The following is a 10620-nucleotide window of genomic DNA, read 5'->3' as shown; positions in this document are numbered from 1 at the left end:
ACTGTGTATAATTATTTATAATTTTATATAATTATATATAATTATACATAATTATGTATAGACAAATTTTATATATAATTATGCATGAAAAATTTTTCATCGAGAACATTAGACTTCTTATATAACAAGTTATATTAAAGTTATGTTGCTGTTATATTGTTGATGTAACTTAATCAGTAAATAACATAATAACATAACAGCTTTATAACATAGTTATATCGCAGTTATAAAGGAAATTAAGTAACCTCAATATTAATAACGTATCCTTATAAAAATGTAATACTGATAAGTAATAATTTGGCCAGTGATAATTACTTATTAGTATTACATTTCTATAAGGGATATAACAGTTATATTACATGTTACTCTGTGTTATATCACAGTTATGTTCTGTGTTTACTGGGACCGCCCTTATAGAAATATCATACTAAGAATCATTGATAATTACTTATTATCCAGTATTTTTAATACTAAAAATAAGTAATTATCAATGATTCTTAGTATGATATTTCTATAAGGGCATTGTGAACCACTTCAACAGTACAATAGAAAAGAACAGACTAAGCGAATATCGGAACAATGCAGCACGAAAATAACCACCGAGTGGGTTTATACAATTATAGAAAGGACATTAAAATTAAAAAGAACTGTTATAATATACTTGTTATAATATATTCGTTATATAACTGTTTTATTTCCAGATTATATAGCAGTAATTGAATGTGTTGACTCAGCAATTATGTAGAACGACATTAAAATTACAGAAATGTAAACTGTTATAATGTATTCCTTATATACCTTTTTTACGTTCAGGTTATATAGCAGCAACTGAATGTGCTGATTGAGCAGTTATGTAAAAAGAAAATAGTAAAATTTCATAGCTGTAATATAACTGTTATAACAAATTCGTTATATAACTTGTTACTTCCAAGTTATATAGCCACAACTGAATGTGTTGATTGGGGCGTATGTCATATTCCATCTCTCTCTTCCTTCCTGTTTTACCATCGAAATCTGACTTCGTTTTGATTTTTTGACATTTGAATCCTTTGAAGACACGCGTGATGTTAATTACATAGCGAAGCATTGTGAGAATAGGAAAAGTGGAGATAACTGGCAGTCCATACTTATATAGTCAAAGGATATAACCCGATACATCCGATGCGTAATTTAGTCGTTCTTTATATCCAGTTGCTTACCAGTGCTACCAGGCTTGGAGCTCTTCGTAGCACGCGGTAGCCAGAGATGACACATACAAGCGCACGTACAAACGCACGTTGTGTCCGTGTGAGAAAAAGGGGATCGGGCAAGTAGAAGGAGACAGACATATGACTACCTGTCTCTTTCTCTCGCTCATTTATTTTCTTTTATATATATTATATATAAATATACTGTTTCGATGTATGGGAAATATGTGTGGAGGTTAATGTTTCAGAGTGGGTTATACATGGAGTCATGTGATGTGGAGTCACCTCGAGCTGGTTAGACAAAGGTACACCGTTTCCACTCAACTATTTCTTTCTGAACGCTCGAGAACAAAGGCGTACACTATCCAGTATGATCAGAGATCTGACTCAGACTCTGAATCTCAGAGTGGGTGCTTTCCATTTAATAACACAAGTCGACACAAGCATCATCCTATCTTAGTTACTTATTGAATATGGAACAAAGACAAAATGATGTTTATATCGACTTGTGTTATTAAATGAAAAGTACCCAATCTCTAGAGTCTCTAAAGAAAACTCGTATCAGACTACCGACTGCATAGGCCGACTCGACTGCCGACTACGACTGCCGACTCCAGTCGGTCAATGCTAAAACGTAACAATTATTTATATACGCTACTCAAAGATTATAATGCATATACTTTTGATACGGGCTTACGATTAGCTACGACTCGAGTCGAGTTGGCCTTCAACGCTCGCACTGAGTGGATCGTAAGCTTGGTTGCCTCTCGTTTTGAAATTAATTAAGGTTTTCGAGAAATTCCTGTGTGAACGCCTACGATTTATTTCATTTAACATTTATGCAATTTTTTTTTAATTTCGACCCGGTTTTCCTTTGGTTCTGATTACGATTTATTATTTTTCAACAAATTGAAATTTTTCTGACGCTAGTAAAAGTATCGTGCCCGGTGCGTGTTGGTATCACGTGATCGCGTGTGCGCTTTATTGGCACGGCATAAACACTGAAACGCGTGGTTAGCACATGATCATACGCGTGTGATATGGTCGTGATATGCGTGATAGCCACGTGTTCTCGACTAGTGATACGCGAGCATGGATCAGCAAAATGCATCATCCTCGGCTTCGGGGATGCTTTTTGACCTCAGTACGAAGGATTTGGAAGTCCTCTCCCAATCCTGATGAGCAAGGTACGGTGGCTGTGGAACTGGATCGTTCCACATTTGAGCAAAGGCCTGCGGGCGTGGGAAGAGGAAAAGCAACAGGTCCAGCGGTTTTGCTCGGATAAAAGTGTAATGGTTAAGAGATTAAGCTCACCCAGTCTTTCTCTGACCAAAACCACAGACAAATTAAGGAAGAGGTTGACCGAGGCAACCTTACCTATTGAGCTTTCTCAAGGTAATTCTTATCTGCTAGGGAGAAAAGCTTCGGCTCACACCCCGAAGACGCAGAGAAGGAGCGTTAAAAAAATAAGACTATCTGAAAGTGAATCCATAACCTCTGCGGATGGAGATGGAAGGACCCAGCAGGGCGAGGGACAAACTCCGCTAGTTGTAGCTGGCTCCTTTCCTCTTCCTACCGCTGGAATTGGTCTTGAAGAGAGGGATCAGGGAAATTCTGTGTCTTTAGACTTGAATAGACCAGGGGATAATGATTATCGGGTGTATATCAGTTGGACACGGGGCAATTGGACACAGTCCAATCACAAGTCGCTGTTCCAAGGGACCCTACAAATGTCTCTAATCACACGGTGCTGTGATTGGCTGTGTCCAAATGCACCGTGTCCAAGTGCACCGCTCCCATGATTATCATCCTCAGGCCCCGGAAACTATTTTCAATAAGTATTCGAAGGGCAGTAATGGTCCATACATTGTTTTCCTGGAGAAATTAACGGTTTAGTCTGTGCAATATGATGCCATCTGCTCCGTCTCAAGCTAATAGTACAACTAGTACCTTAAGATTGGATAAGACATTGCATGACCAACCGATAGTTAGTTATTACACATCGGTCTCGTTTGACTTTAGGAAAATCTTGGACACTAAATTTATGATGTCTTTTTTCAATGCAGATTTGACTAAATCCTTCCTGGCGAAGATGGCTCCGCTGAGCGAGAAACTGGTGGCAGGCCAAATCCGAGTGTCATATATTCCTGATTACAGGATAAATATATAAAAAGGCGGTCCTATTCGGCATCGATGAGTGTGATTTCGATGTCGATTTTATCCGTGAAAAATTACGTCCGACTCACAATTGGAGGGGCAAGTGATCTTCGCCACTCCGAGTGAAACGTATGAAAAGACGTGTGCCGAATTCGGATAATCCTCAGAACTTCACCATGCAGGATTCTAAACTTTACGTTGCAACATTCGAAAACTTCTGTTTGCCGACGTTTGTGTTTCTGTTGGGTAAAAAAATTTAGATACGCCCTTATACAGGCAAGGTTACTTAGTGTGGTCACTGCATGCGCTTTGGTCACACTAAGAACTATTGCAAAAGGCTTAAGGATCCAGCAGTTTGTGAAAAGTGCTCCAGGGAAGGGCACTCGATATTGGATTGCTTCTTGGATCAGGAATTATGTGTGAATTGTGAGCAGGACAAGCTCGCAGACTCCAATCATCGGGCCACGAGCGAGAAGTGTCCCGTGTTTATTCACAATCGCAATGTAAGGCGCATCATGGCTGTGCATTGTTTAGGCGCAGCGGATGCGGAAAAATTTATCCGTGCAAGCGGTAACGAGGAAGAATAAGAGGATTCCACGTTTAGTGGCTTCCTCCCCCCTCCCTCGCTTGAGGATTTTTAGCTCGGCTGATAAAGAAGCTAAAACCAATCATGTATGCTGAGATTCTGACTAAACCAAAGGTCAGTTCTAGGAGTAAAGAAAAGAAAGGGGATGGACAGAAGAGCGTCAAGACCTGGGGTGATGCCTTTTCGGGGTCACGATCCGGGGTTTCGTGGACTTCCTCAGCAGATCAACCTCGTGGGCAGAGAGGCTTTCTCTCCTCCTTACAGGTTTTAAAGAAGAGGAGAGATGAAAGGAAGAAAAGAGGGAAAGTCGTCGGCGATGTTTACCTCGCATTTAAAAGACTATCTTCTCGTAGAAAAGGGAGTTCTTCTATGATGTAACAAACTCAGCTGACCCCGGCGGAGAGGGCTTCGCAGTCCAAACAGGCCTTCAGGAGGATATTCAACGATAGCCCGTACATCTTTCCTCGTGGGACCAGTGAGGACTTTTGCCTGAGTCTTCAGGAGTTTTTGGGTAGCTCCAACTCCATCATGTCTAAATTTTTGTTATCCTTCTTGAAGAATAACTTTTCTATGGCGGAAGGCAGCGGGTCAGGTGCGGATGCCACCTTTCCTGCAGACCCCAGGACGTTCCTGTTAAATAAGAAAAATATCAGCGAATTGAAATTTTTTTAACTGATTTAACTAGTATATTTTCGACATTTGACATAGTCGAAAATCCATAATCTAGTAAAAGTGCAATGACTACTCAGAGGAAAAGTTCGGTTATAGGTGACTTAAAAATTATACATTGGAACGTCCGTTCTCTTCTTGCTAGAACAGTCGATCTCATCACTCTCATCGAGGAGGAGTCGCCGGATGTAGTATGTATCTCCGAGACGAGAATTCCACAATCCATTCAGAATATGTACAGATGTCCTATCAGAGGCTTCACCTTTGTCAACTTACCCAGATTGTCCTCATCTGGAGGTGGCGCAGGTATGTTGATCAGCACAAAGCTGAATTTCTCACGTTTCGAGTTGTTGCTGCTTCAAAGATTGTGTCAAGATAATAAAGTAGATTTAGTAATTATCAATGTTCACTTAAAAAATAAGAAAAATCTAACTATTGGTTCTATATATAGCCCTTCACGTAGCGCTTCCGATGAAACCGAAGTATCTTTCTGGAATCAGTTTTTTGATTCGATAGACAGTCTTTTCAAGGACGTAATCCTAATGGATGACTTCAATATTCATATGCCAGCTTGATCTTTCCTGCCAACTTCTTATAATGAAGAGGCTAGAATTTGTTCTCTCTATGTCTAATTGTGTGAATGTGGGAACGGGAGAACCGACGTGGACGTCGGCTGACGGTTCCCTCAGATCCGTGTTGGACTACATCTTTGCTTCGTCTTCCCTGGCTGTGATTGTCAGCACGAAGGTGTTGGATAATTACATCAGTGACCATTTTCCTACGGTCGTGCGGATCAATGAACTGACCACTCTGCCTATGCTGGTTCGACCCTCATTGAATGCATCGGGGGTTGACTAGGACAGCTTTAGACAGTCAATGAACAATTCTCCCTATGAGTTCGCCGCGGGCAGTTTTTTTGTCCTTGCGACGTACGAGGCACTGACGGACTGTATCAAGTCGCATCTTCTGGATAATGGAGGTAAAAGGACGTCAGGTACTCGAAGGTCAGAGACCCCACCGGCTATCTGGTGATCCTCGACATGTGATACCCTGATTCAGGAAAAAAAAACAGCATTAAGACATTTACCAATCACCTTTCGATTGAAAATCTCAGTTGCTTTAAACTAATAACCGCGAGAGTTAAAAAAGAATTGAAACAAATTAAAACTGAAAACTTTACTAACTTCTGTACAGGTCTGAATCCTCGAACGAGCAGTGTCAAGATGTGGCGTTCTTTTCGTGCCTTTAAAAATCGTCGTCTCTCCGTCCTCAAGGGAGACTTCGACTCGAGAAGAGAAGCAGTATTGAGAGCGTTCGCCAAAGTTTCTGCGTCTGCGTCTTCTCTTTCATCGACTGTGTCGCAAGCTACTTTTCCGGAAGACTTTGTATCCAGAGCTCTTCGGAGCATGCGTCTTTCGGAAGGGGGCAACCCTACAGCACAATTCTTCAAAACCTCCTGTAAGAAGATAATAACTTCATTCTTCATGGAAGAACTCAATTTTGCGGTCGCTTCTCTCAAGAAGAAATCTGCACCTGGTCCGGATTTTATCTCCAATAGATTAATCTCCGAACTGCCACATCAAACTTTCAAGATACTCTTAAATTTGTATAACTTAATGTTTCCTTTCTCTAAATTTCCCAATTCTTGGAAGAATTATTTATTTATTATTAAACTGTGTGCAATTGCCCCGTGTCCAACTGATATACATCCGATTGCAGACCTCTCGTGGGAAGCGCATCCGAGTAATTTGCTACATGTGTATAGGAACTGGATTAGGTCCACAATGGAGTATGGCTCTCAGGCATTTTGCAATATCGCCCTGAACATAGGTTGTTTGCTGGATCGCTTGCAATTTGAGACTCTGAGAATAGCGCTCGGAGCAATGAATACCACTCCAACATTTATATGTACTTGACCGGAAAAAAACTCCGGTTGGAAAACTATTCTTTTAAATCGTTTGTATTAGGACCTTAACTTAGTTTCCGCCCAAAAAATACTGAGAAAAAGCATTTATTGTAAAAAATTTATTTAAATTATTTCAATGAAAGTATTTTCCATCACTTTCTACAACTTTTTGCCATCTTTCTGGCAACTGGGCGATACCATCTCGATAAAACGATGTTTGTTTCGAAGCAATCCATTCGTCCACCCATTCTCGCACTTCTTCAACATTTCGGAAGCGTGTACCACTCAAGCCGTGCTGCATCGATCTGAACAAGTGGTAATCAGAAGGCGCTATGTCTGGTGAGTACGCTGGGTGAGGAAGAGTTTCCCATTCGAGCTGCGTCAGTGTTTCTTTGACGGTTTTTCCAGTGTGTGGCCGAGCGTTATCGTGTAAGAGAATAACTTTGCGCCTGTTACTCGCTATTGCTGGTCTTTTTCGCAACAGCTCATCATTCAATTTGTTCAATTGACATTTGTAGACATCGGCAGTAACAGTTTCGTTTGGTTTCAGCAGTTCGTAGTACAGCACTCCTTGCTGATCCCACCAAATGCAAAGCATTACCTTATGACCGTGGATGTTCCGTTTTGGCTGCGATGTTGATGGTTGTCCTGGGTCTACCCATGATTTTTTGCGTTTGGGATTGTCGTAGTAGATCCACTTTTCATCGCCAGTCACAATACGCCACAGAAAACTCTTCTTTTTTTGCCTGGCAAGCAACGAAACCGTGATATTGAAACGGTTGTGAATGGCACTTTCAGACAATTCATGTGGTACCCATCTTCCTTCCTTTTGGATCTTTCCCATGGCGTGTAAACGTTTGGAAACAGCTGCTTCAGTAACTCCTAGCTCGTTTCCAAGTTCTTGTAACGTTCGAGCCGAGTTTTCATGCAATAATGCTAGCAATTCATCGTCTTGGAATTTTTTTGGCTGTCCTGAGCGTGGTTTGTCATTGACATCAAAATCATTACTTTTGAATCGTCTATACCACTCTTTACATGTTGTATGTGATGGAGCTCGATCACCATAACCTTCTTCAAGTAATCGATGAACTTCTGCTACACTTTTTTTCAAATCAAAATAGTGCAAAAGCACATGTCGAAAAAACACTTTATCGCGTTCCATTTTTCACAAAGCAAAAGAAATTGTTGTTTAGGAAAATAATTGTGTATGCTGACTGAATGTTATCGAGAAATGTCGAAATTAATCACAAACTACCTGTTTCGTTAGTAATGACTACTAGAACTGTTTGCATTGCCATCTAACATTTGCGGGCGGAAACTAAGTTAAGGTCCTAATAAGTAATTATTGAAAAAAAGTTAGTACCGCGCAATCTAATAATTATTATTTATAATATAATGTTTTTTATTTCTCTTATTCTATGTGTGAGGAGGATGTAATTTCATATGTCATGTGACATTGGAATAGGACCTAAACTTGTAACGACGAAGGAGAAGTGGGATAAAAATATAAAATTGAAAGTCATTACCGACAGATTTATGTAATAATAGTAACAATAATATAATTAATACTAAATAATAATAATAATAATTAATAATAATAATTGCTAATGTAATGAATGGACAAGCTCGAGACACACACGCGCGCGTATGCACACATATATCCGCACACAACACAGTAATAACTTTCAATTTTGATGGTTCAGTGAATTGTCAATTTCATCATGTTTAAGCTATTTTACAACTATACACTCGGTTGTAGAAGAGCGGGAGGAGGAAGGTTTGCATATTTTTCTTTCGAAATACTTCGAAAAGCAACCAACGTCCAATTTGTTTTGAGTAAATCTCGAACATCTTTTTGAAATTTTTTCGAAAGTTTTTTAATTAAACGTCGAATGCATTTCAAAGTGTATCGAAAAAAGATCTACAAATTGTTTTACAACAAGCGAGTTTAAATAAGATGATTTCTGAATATATGTACAACATGTGAACATGTTCTGCAAAAGAGCGCAAATCTACAAGAAAAACGCTGCAAGTAATGGCGCAATCACTGTGTGGACTTATTCTTATAAAAAACAGGCTTACCAGCAAGCAAATAACTCTCTTTATTCAACCAGACAAAATGTAAAACTATAAAAATGTCACTTTTATTCTATACACTATCCCTGTTTTTCGATTAATTAACGTGCGGCCGGAAACATATGCAACTGATCGTGTTGCTGCAGCTGAAAGCATTTATCGACTATCGTTATCTAGGTAATCATAATGCGTCAGCGATACCGAAGCATTTATCAGACAGAATGTATCAGATACAAAATATTGCACATCGGTGCAATAATTTACACACTTAAAATTTGTACACTTTTTATGGAATGAATTTGCAACGCTTCAATTGTCAAAACTAAAATCACTGCTGTCTATACGCAGTAATGACAAGGTCATGACAAAAGCCGAAGTAATAGTACGCAGCATGACACTCGTGAAATTTAGAAGAAAGAATTTATTTTTAATTAAAAGAACTCGTTGTTGTGAAGTAATTTTTATTTATATATAACCGATTAGTACGCACATATATGACACGGTTTCAATTCTAAGAATTTTAAAGCATTGCAACTTTACTCGATAAATGGTGTATACAAATCGTTTTGAGACCGGCTATATACATCATATTTCTGTTTACTGTCTTACAATAGCTATTTACATCAAATGAAAGTCTTATTTTGTCATTTTTAAAATGTTTTTCAACTTTCAAAATAAAAACGTTTATATAAACGTTTATTTTCATTTAAGAATTACATCTCACTAATTTTGTTACGAAATTATTTTTTTGTTATTTTAAATGATATTATTAACTTTAAGTTTATAAAGTCGAAAACGCTGTTATTTTTTGACAGTATATCGAGGAAATAGATATGTATTCATAATAATTATTTTTTTAAAATTATTTTTTAATGATGTTATTTGTATTAAAAATTATAAAAGATGAAAGTCGCGATATCAATGTGGTATATGCGATGTAGGATTATATCCAAGTACTTGCTTTAAAATATATTTATAGTATACGGTATTTATAGTATATATTTATAGTATATTTATAGTATTTATTATATACGGTTAAAAAAAAGTTATTGCTCTATCTAGTTTAAAAAAAACTATTGTTTCATCTATTGTTTCATCTATTGTTTCATCTATACCCTCGGGGGCTGCCAAAAAGAAAATTGGTGTCGACCCCGGGGCTTATTTGTATTATTTGCACCAGATAAGGAGGGGCAACGGTGGAAACGGGCATACATGGACAGCAGGTCTTAAAGGATTCACGATACTCTGCATCGACCTGCAGAAAACATTCAAGTTACCTACGCACTCGAAGGAAACATATCACACATGCCCTCCCCTCTCGGCACATGAAGTACAATTACTTCGCCCACTCGCACTAAAAACATTCAAATTATCCATGCACTCATAACCGCATACAAAAACACCCATACATCACACCCACACATTGAAAACTTGCCACCACCCTGGCCCCGGCCAGGCACTCATCCACATACCCACTCACTCACTTATCCATGTTTATTTTTCTGTGATACAAAAAAGGGGAGAAAAGCGGACAAGCAAGGCCCTTGAGGAACCCACAACGTCCTACGCCCCTGGGCGCTCACTCAGGGCGCTAAGGGATCGGTAGACTTAATTAATTAATATCTCATTAACTAATTGTCGGATCCAAAAATTGAAGAGGAACTTTCAGTTGCAAATTGCACCTACCCTTAACGGGTGTTCTACCAGTTGTGGGACACCCTGTATAATAACGCTGTATCATTTATATATGTTCTTATATTTATTTATATTTATACATTCATAGTCTTTATATTAAAATACATATTTATTATATGCGATTAAAAAAAAGTTATTGTTCCATTTAGTTTTAAAAGAAAACTATTATTTTATTTATTTGTAATTCATTACATATAAATATATAAATATATATATGTAAATACTATGAATTTATTAATTATTATTCTATATATTAACGTAAGCTGTATCATTTATACAGCGTATTAAAGTATAAATGCTATTCGAACTACTAATGTTTATTATGCGGGGCTGAATGTTCGTAC

The 10620-nt window shown here is 38.2% G+C and overlaps 1 long non-coding RNA gene across 2 annotated transcripts; it reads right to left on the bottom strand.

The window, feature by feature from the left end:
* Window positions 1–578: 578 nt before the first annotated feature.
* Window positions 579–8696, bottom strand: LOC116843643. Of its 2 annotated transcripts, XR_004377911.1 has the most exons (4): window positions 8588–8696; window positions 5784–6055; window positions 4717–5649; window positions 579–4560 (listed from the first exon to the last, which is right to left on the bottom strand). It is a non-coding gene; the product is annotated as an uncharacterized LOC116843643 (long non-coding RNA). The 2 variants fall into 2 exon arrangements; XR_004377910.1 differs by having other exon boundaries at window positions 579–5649.
* Between the last annotated feature and the right edge of the window lie 1924 nt (window positions 8697–10620).

The sequence above is a fragment of the Odontomachus brunneus genome, unplaced genomic scaffold, assembly GCF_010583005.1.
Source record: "Odontomachus brunneus isolate Ranch 3 - 2012 unplaced genomic scaffold, Obru_v1 Obru_scaffold_034, whole genome shotgun sequence".
Taxonomy (NCBI): domain Eukaryota; kingdom Metazoa; phylum Arthropoda; class Insecta; order Hymenoptera; family Formicidae; genus Odontomachus; species Odontomachus brunneus.
The sequence above is the reverse complement of the archived record's forward strand: the minus strand, read 5'-3'. Positions and strand labels throughout refer to the sequence as shown.